Raw genomic sequence first — 18548 nt, 5'->3', positions numbered from 1 at the left:
TGGAAAAATATGAGCAATGTCTCTGGGAATATAAGGACAAAATGAAATGCAGGAATGTACATGTCATCGGTGTCCCAGAAGAGAAGGGAAATGGGGCAGAAGCAATAATAGAGGAAATAATCAATGAAAATTTCCCATCTCTCATGAAAGACATAAAATTGCGGATCCAAGAAGTGCAGCATACCCCAACAGAATAGATCCAAATAGGCCTATGCCAAGACACTTAATTAATAATCAGATTATCAAATGTCAAAGATAAAAAGAGAATCCTGAAAGCAGCAAGAGAAAAGCAATCCATCCCATACAAAGGAAACGTGATAAGACTATGTGCAGATTTCTCAACAGAAACTATAGAGGCAAGAAGGAAGTGGGGTGATATATTTAAGAAACTTAAAGAGAAAAACCACCAACCAAGAATCCTATAACTGGCAAAACTGTCCTTCAAATATGAGAGAGAGATTAAAATATTCTCTGACAAACAAAATAACAGAGTTTGTAAACAAGATACCTGCTCTACAGGAAACACTAAAGGGAGCACTACAGACAGAAAGAAAAAGACAGGAGTAAGAGGTTTGGAACACAATTCTGGGAGATAGTAGCACAGCAATGTAAGTACACTGAACAAACATGACCGTGAGTATGGTTGAAAGAGTAAGGTTAGGAGCATGTGGGACACCAGAAGGAAAGAGGAAAGATAAAGACCGGGACTGTATAATTCAATGAAACCTAGGGTGCTCAACAATTGTGATAAAAGGTACAAATATGTTTTTACATGAGGTAGAACAAATGAAAGTCAACATTGCAAGGTGTTAAAAATGGGGTGGGATTGGGGGAAAATACAATCAGTGCAAACTAGAGACTTTAGTTAACAGAAACATTGTATTATGCTTCCTTTAATATAACATACGCAACATACCAAAGCTAAATGCATATGGGGGGGACATAGGAGAAGAGTATGGGACTTTTGGCATTGGTGATGTTGTCTGACTCTTTATTCTACTTCAGTTTAATGTTATCTTTCCTTTTGTTGCTTCCTAGCTGTCATTTTTTTTTTCTTTTTTTCCTTTTCTCCTGTCTCTCTACCTTCTCTGACTCTTCCTCCTTTGTGGGAAGAAATGGAGATGTCCTTATACAGATAGTGGTGATGGTGGTGAATACATAAATACATGACTATACAGGGAACCATCAATTGTTTACTTAAGACAGAATGTATGGTGTGTGAACAAAACTGTCTTAAAAAAATGGGTTGAGGAAGAAACCTTGAGGGCACTATATTGAGTGAAATAAGACAGACATGAGGACAAATATTGCATGGTCTCAATGATATGAACTAATTATAATATGTAAACTCATAGACATGAAATATACGTTATCAGGATATAGAACAAGGCAAAAGAATGGGGAGCAGTTGCTTATTATGAGAAGAATGTTCAACTAGAGTGAACTTAAATGTTTGGAAATGGACAGAGGTGATGGTAGCACATTGTGAGAATAATTAACAGTGCTGAATGGTGCGTGAAGGTGGTGGAAAGGGGAAGCTCAGTCACGTATGTCACCAGAAGGAAAGCTGGAGGTTAAAAGATGGCAATGTATAAAACAGTGAATCTTGTGGTGGACAATGTCGATGATTAACTGTACAAGTATTAGAAATCTCTCTCATGAACTAGAACAAATGTATGACACTATAACTAGAAGTTAATAATAGAGGGGGTATATAGGAAAAAAATATATACCTACTGCAAACTACATACTATGGTTAGTAGTATTTTAACATTCTTTCTTCAACAGTAACAAATGTACTATAACAATACTATGAATCAATAATGGGGGAGGTAGGATATGGGAGGATTTGAGTTTCCTTTGTGCATCTTTATTTCTTTTCTGGAGTAATGAAAATGTTCTAAAAATTGAAAAAAAAAAAAAAAAAAAAACTGTGGCGATGGATGCACAGCTCTATGTCAGTACCATGGGCAAGTGATTGTTGTACACTTTCTACCTTTGGATAATGGTATGGCATGTGAACAATCTCAATTTTTAAGAAATGGAAAAAAAAAAAGCACAAAACAAAACAAAACAAAATCCTATATATATACATATATGCAAAGTAATAAGAAGTCAAGAAACTGGGAAAAAAATTTCCCATGGCAGAAAAAGGATTAGTCATTTTCTTAGGACTGATAGAGCTTATTTTAAATCAGTAAGAAATATTTAAGATGCCCAAAGATAAGTTAATACATGAAAACTGGCCAATATACAATATGAAAAATTGTTCATACAAGTGTCAAGAAATGCAAACTAAAGCAAGCTCTTTTCACTATCAAATCAACAGAACTTAAAAACGAAAGGAGGTGAGCTGTATGTTTTAGTTACTCCTCCAGGAAAGTAGGTAAAAAGCCAGGAACTGCGTGGACTGGACACCACAGAGCAATCTGTCTTTGGGCATACTTCATACAACACTCATGAAAACGTGGAACTGCTGAGATCAGCGAAATCTGTAAGTTTTTGCGGCCAGGGGACCCGCGCCCCTCCCTGCCAGGCTCAGTCCCGGGGGAGGAGGGGCTGTCAGCTCCAGGAAGGAGAAGGGAGAATTGCAGTGGCTGCTCTTACCAGAAACTCATTCTACTGATTCAAACTCCAACCATAGATAGACTGAGGCCAGACACCAGAGACTCTGAGAGCAGCCAGCCCAGCAGAGAGGAGACAGGCATAGAAAAAAAACAACACGAAAAACTCCAAAATAAAAGCAGAGGATTTTTGGAGTTCTGGTGAACACAGAAAGGGGAAGGGCGGAGATCAGGCCTTGAGGCGCATATGCAAATCCCGAAGCAAGGCTGATCTCTCTGCCCTGGGCACTTTTCCTTAATGGCCCTGGTTGCTTTGTCTATTAGCATTTCAATAACCCATTAGATCTCTGAGGAGAGCCGTTTTTTTTTTTTTTTTTTTTTTTTTTTTAAATCCTTTTTGCTTTTTCTAAAACAATTACTCTAAGAAGCTCAATACAGAAAGCTTCAAAGAATTGAAATTTGGGCACGTCAAGTCAAGAGCAGAACTAAGAGAGCTCTGAGACAAAAGGCAATAATCCAGTGGCTGAGAAAATTCACTAAACAACACAACTTCCCAAGAAAAGGGGGGTGTCCGCTCACAGCCACCATCCTGGTGGACAGGAAACACTCCTGCCCATCGCCAGCCCCATAGCCCAGAGCTGCCCCAGACAACCCAGTGTGACGGAAGTGCTTCAAATAACAGGCACACACCACAAAACTGGGCGTGGACATTAGCCTTCCCTGCAACCTCAGCTGAATGTCCCAGAGCTGGGAAGGGGGAGCAGTGTGATTAAACTCCCCAATTAAAAGATATAGATTCGCAGAATGGATCAAAAAAAATGAACCATCAATATGTTGCATACAAGAGACTCATCTTAGACACAGGGACACAAAGAAACTGAAAGTGAAAGGATGGAAAAAAATATTTCATGCAAGCTACAGCCAAAAGAAAGCAGGTGTAGCAATATTAATCTCAGATAAAATAGACTTCAAATGCAGGGATGTTTTGAGAGACAAAGAAGGCCACTACATACTAATAAAAGGGGCAATTCAGCAAGAAGAAATAACAATCGTAAATGTCTATGCACCCAATCAAGGTGCCACAAAATACATGAGAGAAACATTGGCAAAACTAAAGGAAGCAATTGATGTTTCCACAATAATTGTGGGAGACTTCAACACATCACTCTCTCCTATAGATAGATCAACCAGACAGAAGACAAATAAGGAAATTGAAAACCTAAACAATCTGATAAATGAATTAGATTTAACAGACATCTACAGGACATTACATCCCAAATCAACAGGATACACATACTTTTCTAGTGCTCACGGAACTTTCTCCAGAATAGATCATATGCTGGGACATAAAACAAGCCTCAATAAATTTAAAAAGATTGAAATTATTCAAAGCACATTCTCTGACCACAGTGGAATACAATTAGAAGTCAATAACCATCAGAGACTTAGAAAATTCACAAATACCTGGAGGTTAAACAACACACTCCTAAACAATCAGTGGGTTAAAGAAGAAATAGCAAGAGAAATTGCTAAATATATAGAGACGAATGAAAATGAGAACACAACATACCAAAACCTATGGGATGCAGCAAAAGCAGTGCTAAGGGGGAAATTTATAGCACTAAACGCATATATTAAAAAGGAAGAAAGAGCCAAAATCAAAGAACTAATGGATCAACTGAAGAAGCTAGAAAATGAACAGCAAACCAATCCTAAACCAAGTACAAGAAAAGAAATAACAAGGATTAAAGCAGAAATAAATGACATAGAGAACAAAAAAACAATAGAAAGGATAAATATCACCAAAAGTTGGTTCTTTGAGAAGATCAACAAGATTGACAAGCCCCTAGCTAGACTGACAAAATCAAAAGAGAGAAGACCCATATAAACAAAATAATGAATGAAAAAGGTGACATAACTGCAGATCCTGAAGAAATTAAAAAAATTATAAGAGGATATTATGAACAACTGTATGGCAACAAACTGGATAATGTAGAAGAAATGGACAATTTCCTGGAAACATATGAACAACCTAGACTGACCAGAGAAGAAATAGAAGACCTCAACCAACCCATCACAAGCAAAGAGATCCAATCAGTCATCAAAATCTTCCCACAAATAAATGCCCAGGGCCAGATGGCTTCACAGGGGAATTCTACCAAACTTTCCAGAAAGAACTGACACCAATCTTACTCAAACTCTTTCAAAACATTGAAAAAAATGGAACACTACCTAATTCATTTTATGAAGCTAACATCAATCTAATACCAAAACCAGGCAAAGATGCTACAAAAAAGGAAAACTACCGGCCAATCTCCCTAATGAATATAGATGCAAAAATCCTCAACAAAATACTTGCAAATCGAATCCAAAGACACATTAAAAAAATCATACACCATGACCAAGTGGGGTTCATTCCAGGCATGCAAGGATGGTTCAACATAAGAAAAACAATCAATGTATTACAACACATTAAAAACTCGAAAGGGAAAAATCAATTGATCATCTCAATAGATGCTGAAAAAGCATTTGACAAAATCCAACATCCGTTTTTGATAAAAACACTTCAAAAGGTAGGAATTGAAGGAAACTTCCTCAACATGATAAAGAGCATATATGAAAAACCCACAGCCAGCATAGTACTCAATGGTGAGAGACTGAAAGCCTTCCCTCTAAGATCAGGAACAAGACAAGGATGCCCGCTGTCACCACTGTTATTCAACATTGTGTTGGAAGTGCTAGCCAGGGCAATCCGGCAAGACAAAGAAATAAAAGGCATCCAAATTGGAAAAGAAGAAGTAAAACTGTCATTGTTTGCAGATGATATGATCTTATATCTAGAAAACCCTGAGAAATCAACGATACACCTACTAGAGCTAATAAACAAATTTAGCAAAGTAGCGGGATACAAGATTAATGCACATAAGTCAGTAATGTTTCTATATGCTAGAAATGAACAAACTGAAGAGACACTCAAGAAAAAGATACCATTTTCAATAGCAACTAAAAAAATCAAGTACCTAGGAATAAACTTAACCAAAGATGTAAAAGACCTATACAAAGAAAACTACATAACTCTACTAAAAGAAATAGAAGGGGACCTTAAAAGATGGAAAAATATTCCATGTTCATGGATAGGAAGACTAAATGTCATTAAGATGTCAATTCTACCCAAACTCATCTACAGATTCAATGCAATCCCAATCAAAATTCCAACAACCTACTTTGCAGACTTGGAAAAGCTAGTTATCAAATTTATTTGGAAAGGGAAGATGCCTCGAATTGCTAAAGACACTCTAAAAAAGAAAAACGAAGTGGGAGGACTTACACTCCCTGACTTTGAAGCTTATTATAAAGCCACAGTTGCCAAAACAGCATGGTACTGGCACAAAGATAGACATATAGATCAATGGAATCGAATTGAGAATTCAGAGATAGACCCTCAGATCTATGGCCGACTGATCTTTGATAAGGCCCCCAAAGTCACCGAACTGAGCCATAATGGTCTTTTCAACAAATGGGGCTGGGAGAGTTGGATATCCATATCCAAAAGAATGAAAGAGGACCCCTACCTCACCCCCTACACAAAAATTAACTCAAATGGACCAAAGATCTCAATATAAAAGAAAGTACCATAAAACTCCTAGAAGATAATGTAGGAAAACATCTTCAAGACCTTGTATTAGGAGGCCACTTCCTAGACTTTACACCCAAAGCACAAGCAACAAAAGAGAAAATAGATAAATGGGAACTCCTCAAGCTTAGAAGTTTCTGCACCTCAAAGGAATTTCTCAAAAAGGTAAAGAGGCAGCCAACTCAATGGGAAAAAATTTTTGGAAACCATGTATCTGACAAAAGACTGATATCTTGCATATACAAAGAAATCCTACAACTCAATGACAATAGTACAGACAGCCCAATTATAAAATGGGCAAAAGATATGAAAAGACAGTTCTCTGAAGAGGAAATACAAATGGCCAAGAAACACATGAAAAAATGTTCAGCTTCACTAGCTATTAGAGAGATGCAAATTAAGACCACAATGAGATACCATCTAACACCGGTTAGAATGGCTGCCATTAAACAAACAGGAAACTACAAATGCTGGAGGGGATGTGGAGAAATTGGAACTCTTATTCATTGTTGGTGGGACTGTATAATGGTTCAGCCACTCTGGAAGTCAGTCTGGCAGTTCCTTAGAAAACTAGAGATAGAGCTACCATTCGATCCAGCGATTGCACTTCTCGGTATATACCCGGAAGATCAGAAAGCAGTGACACGAACAGATATCTGCACGCCAATGTTCATAGCAGCATTATTCACAATTGCCAAGAGATGGAAACAACCCAAATGTCCATCAACAGATGAGTGGACAAATAAAATGTGGTATATACACACGATGGAATACTACGCGGCAGTAAGAAGGAACGATCTGGTGAAACATATGACAACATGGATGAACCTTGAAGACATAATGCTGAGCGAAATAAGCCAGGCACAAAAAGAGAAATATTATATGCTACCACTAATGTGAACTTTGAAAAATGTAAAACAAATGGTTTATAATGTAGAATGTAGGGGAACTAGCAGTAGAGAGCAATTAAGGAAGGGGGAACAATAATCCAAGAAGAACAGATAAGCTATTTAACGTTCTGGGGATGCCCAGAAATGACTATGGTCTGTTAATTTCTGATGGATGTAGTAGGAACAAGTTCACTGAAATGTTGCTATAGTATGTAACTTTCTTGGGGTAAAGTAGGAACATGTTGGAAGTTAAGCAGTTATCTTAGGTTAGTTGTCTTTTTCTTACTCCCTTGCTATGGTCTCTTTGAAATGTTCTTTTATTGTATGTTTGTTTTCTTTTTAACTTTTTTTTTCATACAGTTGATTTGAAAAAAGAAGGGAAAGTTAAAAAAAAAAGAAAAAAAGAAAAAAGACAAACAAGGAATAAAAAAAAAAAAAAAAAAAACGATGTAGTGCCCCCTTGAGGAGCCTGTGGAGAATGCAGGGGTATTCGCCTACCCCACCTCCATGGTTGCTAACATGACCACAGACATAGGGGACTGGTGGTTTGATGGGTTGAGCCCTCTACCATAAGTTTTACCCTTGGGAAGACGGTTGCTGCAAAGGAGAGGCTAGGCCTCCCTGTATTTGTGCCTAAGAGTCTCCTCCTGAATGCCTCTTTGTTGCTCAGATGTGGCCCTCTCTCTCTGGCTAAGCCAACTTGAAAGGTGAAATCACTGCCCTCCCCCCTACGTGGGATCAGACACCCAGGGAAGTGAATCTCCCTGGCAACGTGGAATATGACTCCCGGGGAGGAATGTAGACCCGGCATCGTGGGATGGAGAACATCTTCTTGACCAAAAGGGGGATGTGAAAGGAAATGAAATAAGCTTCAGTGGCAGAGAGATTCCAAAACGAGCCGAGAGATCACTCTGGTGGGCACTCTTACGCACACTTTAGACAACCTTTTTTAGGTTCTAAAGAATTGGGGTAGCTGGTGGTGGATACCTGAAACTATTAAACTACAACCCAGAACCCATGAATCTCGAAGACAGTTGTATAAAAATGTAGCTTATGAGGGGTGACAGTGGGATTGGGAATGCCATAAGGACCAAACTCCACTTTGTCTAGTTTATGGATCGATGTGTAGAAAAGTAGGGGAAGCAAACAAACAGACAAAGGTACCCAGTGTTCTTTTTTACTTCAATTGCTCTTTTTCACTCTAATTATTATTCTTGTTATTTTTGTGTGTGTGCTAATGAAGGTGTCAGGGATTGATTTAGGTGATGAATGTACAACTATGTAATGGTACTGTAAACAATCGAAAGTACAATTTGTTTTGTATGACTGCGTGGTATGTGAATGTATCTCAATAAAATGATGATTAAAAAAAAAAAAAAAAAAAAAAAAAACGAAAGGAAATTTTATCTAGAAAGATTTCTTTCATGTTATGTGGTAACAGGTGAACTTTATTTTCAAATTTTGCACAATAGGAAATTCACTTTCAAAATCACAGAATGAAGCATGTTTAAAAAGACAAATAATGATTTAATTCAATTCTTAATGTCATATATCTATAGGAAAGCCAAATAAAAGAAAAACTCTTATTTGAAATCATTTCCAGTCAATTGGCTTTTCAACTTTAGAAAACAAATGGTTCTGGATGTCCAATGCACTGGAATATGGTTACATTTTATTTTAAATTCTACCCATTCTTTTTGTCCTCATTTGTCATCAATAAGGTAAATGTTTTCCTAGAGATCCCACTGTACTTTTTCACCCTTTAACTTTCTAGTGCTGACTGTCAGCCTTTTGTTGATTCAAAAAGGTCAGCCCCAGGGATGTTAGGAAGAGTTGGCAGGGGCCAAGAAAATGCTGACCATAGTGATGGTTGAATTCATGTGTCAACTTGGCCAGGTTATGGTGTCCAGTTGTTTGATCAAGAAAGCACTGGCTTGATTGTTCTGTGAGAGTATTTTGTGGATTTAAATCATTAGACAGTTGATTAACATCTAGGGCAGATTACACCTATAATCCAGAAAGGATAGTGCCTTCAGCAATAAGAGAAATCTTATCCAATCAGTTGAGGCCTTAAAGGGAGAACTGATGATTTCAGCAGTAAGAAGGAAGAATTCATCGAAACCATCATCAGAGTTCCCAACTTGTGCCTGACCTATGGAGCTTGGCTGGACTTGTCAGTCCCTGCAGTCACATGAGCCAATTCCTATAAGAGATCTCATAATATTTACATACACATATATCCTGTTGGTTCTGTTCATCTGTTGAATGCTGACTAATACAACCATTTTTTAACAAATTAGACAAAATAGGTGCTTTGGTGTCACCACTGTGCTTCTGCCCCAGGTTTGCCCTTGCCATTCTCACCGCCTGGGACTCTTTTCCCTCAGAGAGCTGAGGGACTTTCTGCCTCATATTCTTCAGCTCTTTGCTCATTTATCAGTGCGCCAGTTTGAATGCATTTTGTCCCCCAGGAAAAGCCATATTCTTTGATGCAATCTTGTGGGGCAGACATATTAGTGGGGATTAAGTTGGAACATTTGGATTAGGTCGTTTCCATGGAAATGTGCCCCACCCAACTGTGGGTGATGACTCTGAGTGGATAATTTCCATGGAGGTGTTACCCCACCAATTCAGGGTGGGTCTAAATTAAATTACTGGAGCCATATAAATGAGCTGACAAACAGAAGGAACTCAGTGCAGCTGTGAGTGACATTTTGAAGTGCAGATGAGAGTGACATTTTGAAGAGAAGCTACAGCCAAGAGGGACACTTTGAAGAATGCACAGAAGCTGAGAGAGTAGCTGCAGATGAGAGACAGTTCGAAGACGGCCGTTGAAGGCAGACTTTTGCTCCGGAGAAGCTAAGAAAGGACAAACACCCCAAGAGCAACTGAGAGTGACATTTTTGAGGAACTGCAGCCTAGAGATGAACGTCCTGGGAAAAAGCCATTTCGAACCCAGAACTTTGGAGCAGACACCAGCCACATGCCTTCCCAGCTAACAGAGGTTTTCTGGACACCACTGGCCATCCTCCACTGAGGGTACCCGATTGCTGATGTGTTACCTTGGACACTTTATGGCCTTAAGACTGTAACTGTGTAACCAAATAAACCCTCTTTATAAAAGCCAATCCATCTCTGGTGTTTTGCATCCCGACAGCATTAGCAAACTAGAACAATCACCTTCTCAGTAAAACCTTCCCTCACCTCCCTTTTAAAATTAAATCATTTCCTCTTGCATTCCTTCTTCCCTTTTTCTGCTTTCTTTTTGTCCACAGCATTTATTTATCTAACATATATATTTCATTTGGAGTCAGGGATAATATGTGGAGAATGTCAGTCTTTAATTCATCATTGACTTTTTACTTTTGTTCTTGTTCAGGTCTAATAGTGAGGGGTGCAATAGAAATTGAGGAACCATTAATATTCTCTTCCTTCAATTTTGCTTGTTCTGTTCCATATTAGAAATGGGTACATTCCCCTTATTAGAGATTCCTTCCTTAGGGTGATAGGAACAGGACTTGGTCACAGGCCGTAGTCCCAGGATCTAATTTCTACCAGGACACAGCCCTCAGAAGGCCAGAGAAGCAGTAAGCAGGAGAAGGCCACAGTGCTGCTCTGAAACAGCCAAGAGATGTTAGGAGCTCAGACAGGAAGAAGGCACATAAAGCAGCTTGAAGTTTAGCCTCCCAGGAGCCTCCAACTATCGTAATTGGAAAAAACTATCCTCCATTGCCCCAACCTTGGAAGAATCCTGGAAATTAAAGAAAGATAATAGCTTCCCCTTATTTTTTTCACAGGCAGAATTCAAACTCCAGAGGATACTTGTAAATGCTTCTCTTCCACTGAACAACAAAATTCTGATTACTCTAGTTTTTATTCCTACCTTAGTCTGACATATTACCATGCCCTTAGTGGAATGGTGAACATTTGAGAGAATGTATTTATGGACCTTTTTGAACAGAACTTTCTTTTCTATTAATCTGTTAAAAAAGTAGCTAAATTAGTACCTCTTGATATCATTTGAATCATATTTAGACCCTGCTTTTCTCAATCCCGTTTCTGTATGTATCTGTTTTCTTGATTCCCTGTGGTCTTGTATTATCTCACCCAAGGCAAAGCATTTTCAGCTATTTTTGCAAGTGCTGGCAGCTTCCCCAGCACTATGACTGTGCATTTTCACACTCCATACTTTGAACTGGATATTGAGCCTGGTCCAATTTAGACCCACAATTGAAACGTACTGCCTCTGTGCAAGAAACCAGATTGCCTGATATGCCTGAGGCAGTGTTGCAGGTTCTTTATCTGTCAGGCCTTGGGTCATTTACCTTTTCAGAGGCATGTCTACTAGACGCTGTAATAGCCAGCTTCCTAGGGTCCTTGCTCATTCTCTGTCTCTAGGTAGATGCAGCAGGCAGTGAGATAATCAGAGTGGTCTTGTTTAACTGAACCTTTAAATCTGGGCCTTAATGAGGCCTTTAAACCTGGGTCAAAAGACAGAGATGGAGAGGTCAGAGATATGAAATATGAAAAAGATTCAACACATTGTTGAATTCTGACCTATAGACTCAGAGCCAATAAATGGGTGTTGTTTTAAGCCACTAAATTTGTGGTAATTTGTGAAGCAGCAGTAGAGAACTCAGAGTTGACAGTCTAGAATCACAGACTATCCAGGTTGATGGGGACGTGGAAGCACTGAAGATCTTACACTAGATCCTCAACATCACAGTCTGACTAATGCCCAAGGAATTCCCATTTCTCAGCTCACATTTAGAAAAAAGTGCTCTTAGAGGAGATTTCTTACTTTGAGCTAAAAGGTGCCTTCCTATATCTTCCACTGGTAGATCTCAATTCTGTAAGCTGTGACAACACAAAGCAGGTCTTATCCTTATTCCTCTTCAAACATTTGCCAGAGCTGTTAAATTCCTCTTGTTTATCAAATTGCTTTGGTAAATATTCCTAGTGTCTTCAATCAATATAGTTTAAAATGTACATTTCTTGAAGTTAATACTTATAACTTTAAGAGAGAGACAAGGGGCTCAAGCTGAAACCATAGAATGTCAGCACTTTGGTAGGGTCATTCTGAGACCAAGGTCCAATCAACAGTATTGCAAATTTAAAAAATCATTCCTGTTAGTTCACTCAGGAGTGATCTGGGCAATGATTCATAATAATCTAATTCAGAACAAATAAATAAATACCATAGAAGTCTAAATTATATCACTATTCTGAGAGACAGGCCCATCAAGGAAACTGGAACATGTGTATATCTGCTGGTCATACATAACTTTTTCATTAGAAAGAAAGCCTTCAGGAAACTATCTGAACATCAAAAAGGTGGTAATAATTTAAAAATGAAGCCTGAGGCATTTAAAGTCTCAACTGAGCGTAACAGCTGAGCTGAGCACATTGGCATACTCCAGTGAGAAAACTGTTTTGATAGTGCTGAAGAGTCTGACAAATTCTGAATGAATGATTCTCCTTTATCAGTATTCTTTGTCAGAGTATGTACTGGAGAAAAGTCTTTGCTCTAAATTTAGAAAGTGTTTATTAAGTGGATGACTTTAGTAATCAATTACACATCCTTAGGATAGGACAAGTCAATTGAAATTTGAAGGAATAGAGTATATTTTATATTAGCTTGTTAATTATTTAGCTAATATTTGGAAGCATCTTCTTTCCAGATGAGATTTCTAAATGCTTCCACCCTAGGCTTCTTCCTGTGATTTAGGAAACACTCCAGTCACCGTTATTTAAATTTATCTTTTTGAGGAGTGAGTTGATTCTGAGATGAAGATGCAGCATATCCTTTTCTATGGGTTCCTATTGAAGAAGGTGGTATTTCTGACATCTTCCCCATCCAATTCTGTAAATGTACCACATAGGACTCGGTAGCTCCTGTGCTGTCTACAGTGGAGATGGGCTTCAAAGGAGGACAAGATGCATGGTCCCAGTCTTCTGATAAAAGGAGGAGATGAGGACATCTGCATCTGCTAAGATCGGGGCAGCTAAAATGCAGTAAGGGACTTCAGGGACTGGGGGAAGGCTTAGAACTGTTTCTATGAGGAATGCTCCAGAGAGTTAACCAAGGATGCGAAGAAGGAAAGTAGAGCAGCCTTAAGGCTACAGGTTATGTATTTAGAGTTGAGTCAGTGTGGACAGTTTTATAACTCTCTAGAAGTATCTGGCTGCCCAGAGGAGTCAAAAGGTTGACTTTATCTAGCACTGAGAATTGACAAGGTAGTCAAGAAGAAAAGATTCCAGGAGACATTCTGGCATTAAGTAACTGGTCCTAAATAGGACATGCTTCAGGGCAGTTGGGCAAGGAATGTTTCAATGTAGGGAGAGACTACCTACCTAGAAAGGTACAAAATGGCTACCCTGTCATCTCATTCATTGCTCAGTCATAGCCACTGCTCTAGTTTATACTTGCATGGGTTCAACAGAATGATTTCCCTATATTTTCTATCCTGTGTTTGATTCCTCTGCTGCTTTGCACCTACAAAGTAAGGTTCCCATAATAATTATCAATCACTTTACCTTACTAGTAAGGTACATAAGCTAGTGGACAGTTTAGTTGGGTCTCTGCTGCCATCAAGTGGTCCTCGGTCACGTCACATGTCCATGGTGTCTAGGCTAGGAAGAAAGCAAAAGAAACCAAGAGCTGGGAGACTTGGATATAAGCTTTCAAGGGCTCTGGAGTTCATAATGAGGGTAAAGAAAAAAAAATAATAAGTAGGCATGAGAAAGACAGAAGAATGAGTTTGTGGTCAAAGACAATCACAGAGTTTGAGATCTTGAAGGAGATGTATTAAATGAAGAAAATAGCAAAGCAGTGACCATGATTGTGTATAGCTAAAACAGACTGGAAAAGAAGAAAAAGAACACTAAACCTGTAGGTCAACAACTTTAGGGCCAGGTTGTTGGAAGAGCCCTTTATATTTTCCATGCAGAGAAAAGTCCCTACATGTTAGGGTCCATGTTTCGGTAATATTTTTTTTATCTCCACAAGTCCCAATCCATTGCCTAGAGAATAATGTGTGAATTGACTTGAATGCTGAAAAATCACTATTGATGACTGTAAGGGATGGAGTGGAGATTACAACTTGGAACTAGCTGAGCTATACTTTTAAATGAGGTAAAATTTCAAATACTTGGATTTCTCAAGCCAAGCAATTATTTTCAACGTTTCAGTGTGACTGTCCAACACATTTTTGCTCAGGTGAATGTCCCCAAACCCAGTACTCTGCAGGTTCATGTATATTCCCCTAAGGCAGGAAAATATTTTGGGTGTCTCTGTGGACTCACTGCCTGAATTAGGACACCATACCCAGCAATACCCTTCTCACCATCCCTGCCATTTATTCTCTACTGCGATATTTCTGTAAGTCAGGTTTTCATCCAGGAGTTCTTGATCTGATGTTCTTGGGCACTTGGCTTTAAGGATCCCCTGAAATCAAATGCAAAAATTTGTTTGTCAACACATGTCTATTTTCTCACATATTTTTAAAAATTAAATTCTTTAAGGAATGTGTGACCCATGAAAGAAGAAGAGCACTTACAATAGGGCATTTGACTTCCTTTGGTATCAGGGAAGTTTCTGAACCCTACAAAACCTGCCTCATCTTCCATCCTTTCTGAGTTTGTAAAAGTATATGGGAGTTAGTTATTCAACCTCCCGTATTACTCCCAAGAAGTTCAGAATTCCTGCATATCGGCTTTCTGGAAACAAATTGGTGGGGATTCCTTTCCTCACTCCCCAAAGGCTGGAGGATTTCCAAAGATTTTCTCATTCCTACCATCTGAGATCTCACATTAAATTACATGCTTGACTCACACCTGCTGACCTTCTGATACAATAACCTAGATGAAATGGACAAATTCCTAGAAACACACAAACTTCCTACCCTGACTCCAAAGGAAATAGAATATGTCAACAAAACAAAAACCAGTAAAGAATTGAATCAGTAATCCAAAACCTCCCATCAAAAAAAAGCCCCAGACCAGATGGCTTTAAAGGGAAATTTTACCAAACATTCCAAGAAGAATTAACGCCAATCCTGCTCAAACCCTGACAAAAAGTCGAAGTGAAGGAACACTCCCTAACTCATTCTATGAGGCCAACATCGCCCTCATACCAAAGCCAGATAAAGATACTGCAAGAAAAGAAAATTACAGGCTAATATCCCTGATGAATATATATGCAAAAATCCTCAACAAAATACCAGCAAACTGAATCCAACAGCACATCAAAAGAATTATACACCATGATCAAGTAGAATTTTCCCAGGTATGCAAGGGTGGTTCAACATAAGTAAATTAATGTAATATACCACATTAAAGGAACAAAGGGAAAAAAAACATGATCATCTCAATTGATGCTGCAAAGGCATTTGAATAATCCACACCTCTTCTTGGGAAAAACACTTGGAACACAAGGAACAGAACAAATCTTCCTCAACATGATAAAGGGCATATATGAAAAAAACAACAGCTAACATACTCAGTGGAGAAAGGATGAAATCTTTCCCTCTAAGATCAGGAACAGGAAAGGATACCCATCACCACTGTTGTTTAACATTGTACTGGACACTTTGGAGGACTGTTTGTTATGTGAATATATCTCAGTAAAATTGCATTTAAAAAAACATTGTAATGGAAGTTCTAGCTAGTGCAATTAGGCAAGAGAAAGAAATAAAAGGCATCCAAATTGGAAAGGAAGAAGTGAAACTTTCCCTATTTGCAGATGTTATGATTCTATATACAAAGATACTGTAACTAATAAACGAGTTCAGCAAAGTAGTGGGGTACAAGATAGACACCCCCAAATCAGTAGCATTTTTATACACGAGTAATAAACAATTGGAAGAAGAAATAAAGAAAAAAATCCATTTCTAACAGCAACTAAGAGAATCAAATATTTGGGAAGAAATTTAACAAAAGATGTAAAGGATTTGTACATAGAAAACTCCAAAACATTGTTAAAGACATCAAAGAAGACCTAAGTAAATGGTGGTACATTCCACGTTCATGGGTTGAAAGAGAAAATGTTCAATGTCAATTATACCCAAAGTGATATATAGATTCAACACATCCCAATGAAAATTCCAACAGTATTCTTTGCGAAAATGGAAAAGCAAATCATTTAAAAATGTGTATTAGTTAGAGTTCTCTAGGGAAACAGAACCAACAGGAGAGATCTATAAATAAGAGATTTTATAAAAATGTCTCATGCAACATGAGGGGGGATGCATGAGTCCAAATTCTGTAGGGCAGGATGCACAAGTCCAAATCTGTAGGGCAGGATGCATGAGTCAAAATTTTGTAGGGCAAGCAGCAAGGGGCAACTCAAATGGTCTTCAATGAACTCCCAAGGAGAGGCTGGCTGACTGAAGCAGGAAAGGTTCTCTCTTCTCCCTTAAAAGTCTTCAACTGATTGGATTAAGTCCAGCTGACTGAATCCTCTCCTTGCAGAAGACACACCCTTCGTTGATGTAATCAGCCACAGATGCAATTAATTGACATGATTTAATAAACCAGACTTCTGGTTTATTAAACAGCCACAAATGTTCTTGCAGTAATGGTTAGGCCAGTGATTGTTTGACCAGACACCTGGGCACCATCACCTGGCCAAGTTGACACTTGAACCTAACTATCACAAAATGTAAAAAAAAATTTAGCTTGTGAACTGTGAAAAAGCAGGCAGTGTACTGAATTTGGACCATGGGCAATAGTATGTCAGCCCTGCTCTAGACTCCTGCACCTGTAAAAACTCCAAAGAAATGGCAAGCCCCTGAATCTTCATAGGGTTTACCTCCCATCACTTAGGGTACACGTCTGAGTCATTCAGAGCTCTAGACACTTTCTCCTACCATCTCCAAACAGCACGGTATCATTGACATAGTAGACTAGTGTAAAATATCCAAATGATCAAGGTCTGTCATCCTCTTCCGTGATCTATCTAGTTTAAGCAAGGGCAAAACCAGTGAATTGAATGTGTTATTATGGAGAGTATCACTCCTGTATTGTTCAAGACTTTTGAGGGTGCTGTGAATCATGGCAGGGTGCTCTGTTGTATTCAACTTACTATCTTGACCCAGAGATAGAATCATGAAGAACTATTAGGGGTTTCTACTCAGCCTTTCCTACCATAAGGACTTCCTCCACAGGGAACCCATGTAAGGGCTCTTCATTTGCTAACTACTCCATGCTGTCTGACTTTGGCTAGGACTACATTCATCACTTGGCCTCTAAACATTCCCCACTCTAATAGGGAAGCTATGGTGCTATTTTGGGTTGCTTGGTATCTGTGTCAGCTTATCCACAACTCTCTAGTATTCTCTTTCCCCAGTGCACAGTAATTCTGGAAAACGGCTGTACATTAGTCAGGACTCTCTAGGGCCAACAGGAAATATCTATAAATATTATGAGATGTTTAGTAAGAATTGTCTCATGTGACTGTGGGGATGGCAGTCCAAATTCCATAGAATAGGCTGCAAGCTGGTACCTCTGATGAAGGTTTTCAATGAATTCCCCCAGGAGAAGCTGACTGGCTGAAGTAGAGATGGAAATTCTCTCTTCTGACTGCTGAAATCATCATTTCTCCTTTTAAAGCCTTCAACTGATTGGATTAGACTTCTCCTCAGTTGAAGGACAATCTCCTCAGTTGATTATAGAAGTAATCAGCTAGAGATGCAATCAACTAACTGATGATTTAAATCCAAGAAAAGTCCTCACAGTAATAATCATGGCAGTGCTTGCTTGAACAAGCATCTGGACACTAAAACTGGTTGACACATGAATTTAACCATCATAGGCTATAAGTCTCTTTGTGAAGAGCTACTGTAACTACTTGATATGGTGTTATAGAGACCTTCCTCAAGGGCCTTTCGTTTAATGAATTCTAGGTCTGAAAATGGGCTTATTGTTCTAAAAAAGATGGTCATGATTTTCTATCATGATGGCTGACCCACCCAGGTTCATTTTAGGATATAGAAATCAAGCAGTACATTCATTGCGTGCCCATGTATCTTATTCTATATACTAGTCATTGCCACAGATTACTGAGGGTTAAAGCCCACTGGTCATCATTCCAGCTTTGTTGCTATTAAGATAACTACACCCACTTATCTTGTTATAGGGTTATTATGGAAATCAGCACAGCCAACTAATTTCAACTGCCCTCGTTCAGACGCTTAGTGCTGCCAACTGGTTCTGTTATTCCAGAATCCTATCATTCAACTGACACCAGAGAAACCAGTTTTCCAGCAGTATCTCCTACAGTCAAACCTGGCCTACAGAGGACAGCTAACACTGAATTTCTCAAGATTGCTGGTACCTCCCTCATTAATACATTCCTTGCTGCTTTAGCAAAGTAGGTGTCCTCTGGGCCTTCCCAGGGAACAATCCTCTTGTGGGTTCTCTGGTCTTTACATAATGAATCAATTCCAAGATGTTCCCTTA

The 18548-nt window shown here is 38.8% G+C and overlaps 1 long non-coding RNA gene across 1 annotated transcript in view; it reads right to left on the bottom strand.

The window, feature by feature from the left end:
• The window catches only part of LOC119534081, a 124722-nt gene that overhangs the window by 41386 nt on the left and 64788 nt on the right, over nt 1-18548 (bottom strand). The window contains exons 4-6 of the long non-coding RNA XR_005216951.1: nt 14435-14535; nt 13626-13721; nt 11414-11569 (exon numbers count right to left, since the gene is read on the bottom strand). This is a non-coding gene — a long non-coding RNA (uncharacterized LOC119534081). The remainder of the gene's footprint in view (nt 1-11413; nt 11570-13625; nt 13722-14434; nt 14536-18548) is intronic.

This window comes from Choloepus didactylus, chromosome 5, assembly GCF_015220235.1.
Source record: "Choloepus didactylus isolate mChoDid1 chromosome 5, mChoDid1.pri, whole genome shotgun sequence".
Taxonomy (NCBI): Eukaryota; Metazoa; Chordata; class Mammalia; order Pilosa; family Megalonychidae; genus Choloepus; species Choloepus didactylus.
Note: the sequence above shows the minus strand (reverse complement) of the source record. Positions and strands in the feature narration are given on the sequence as shown.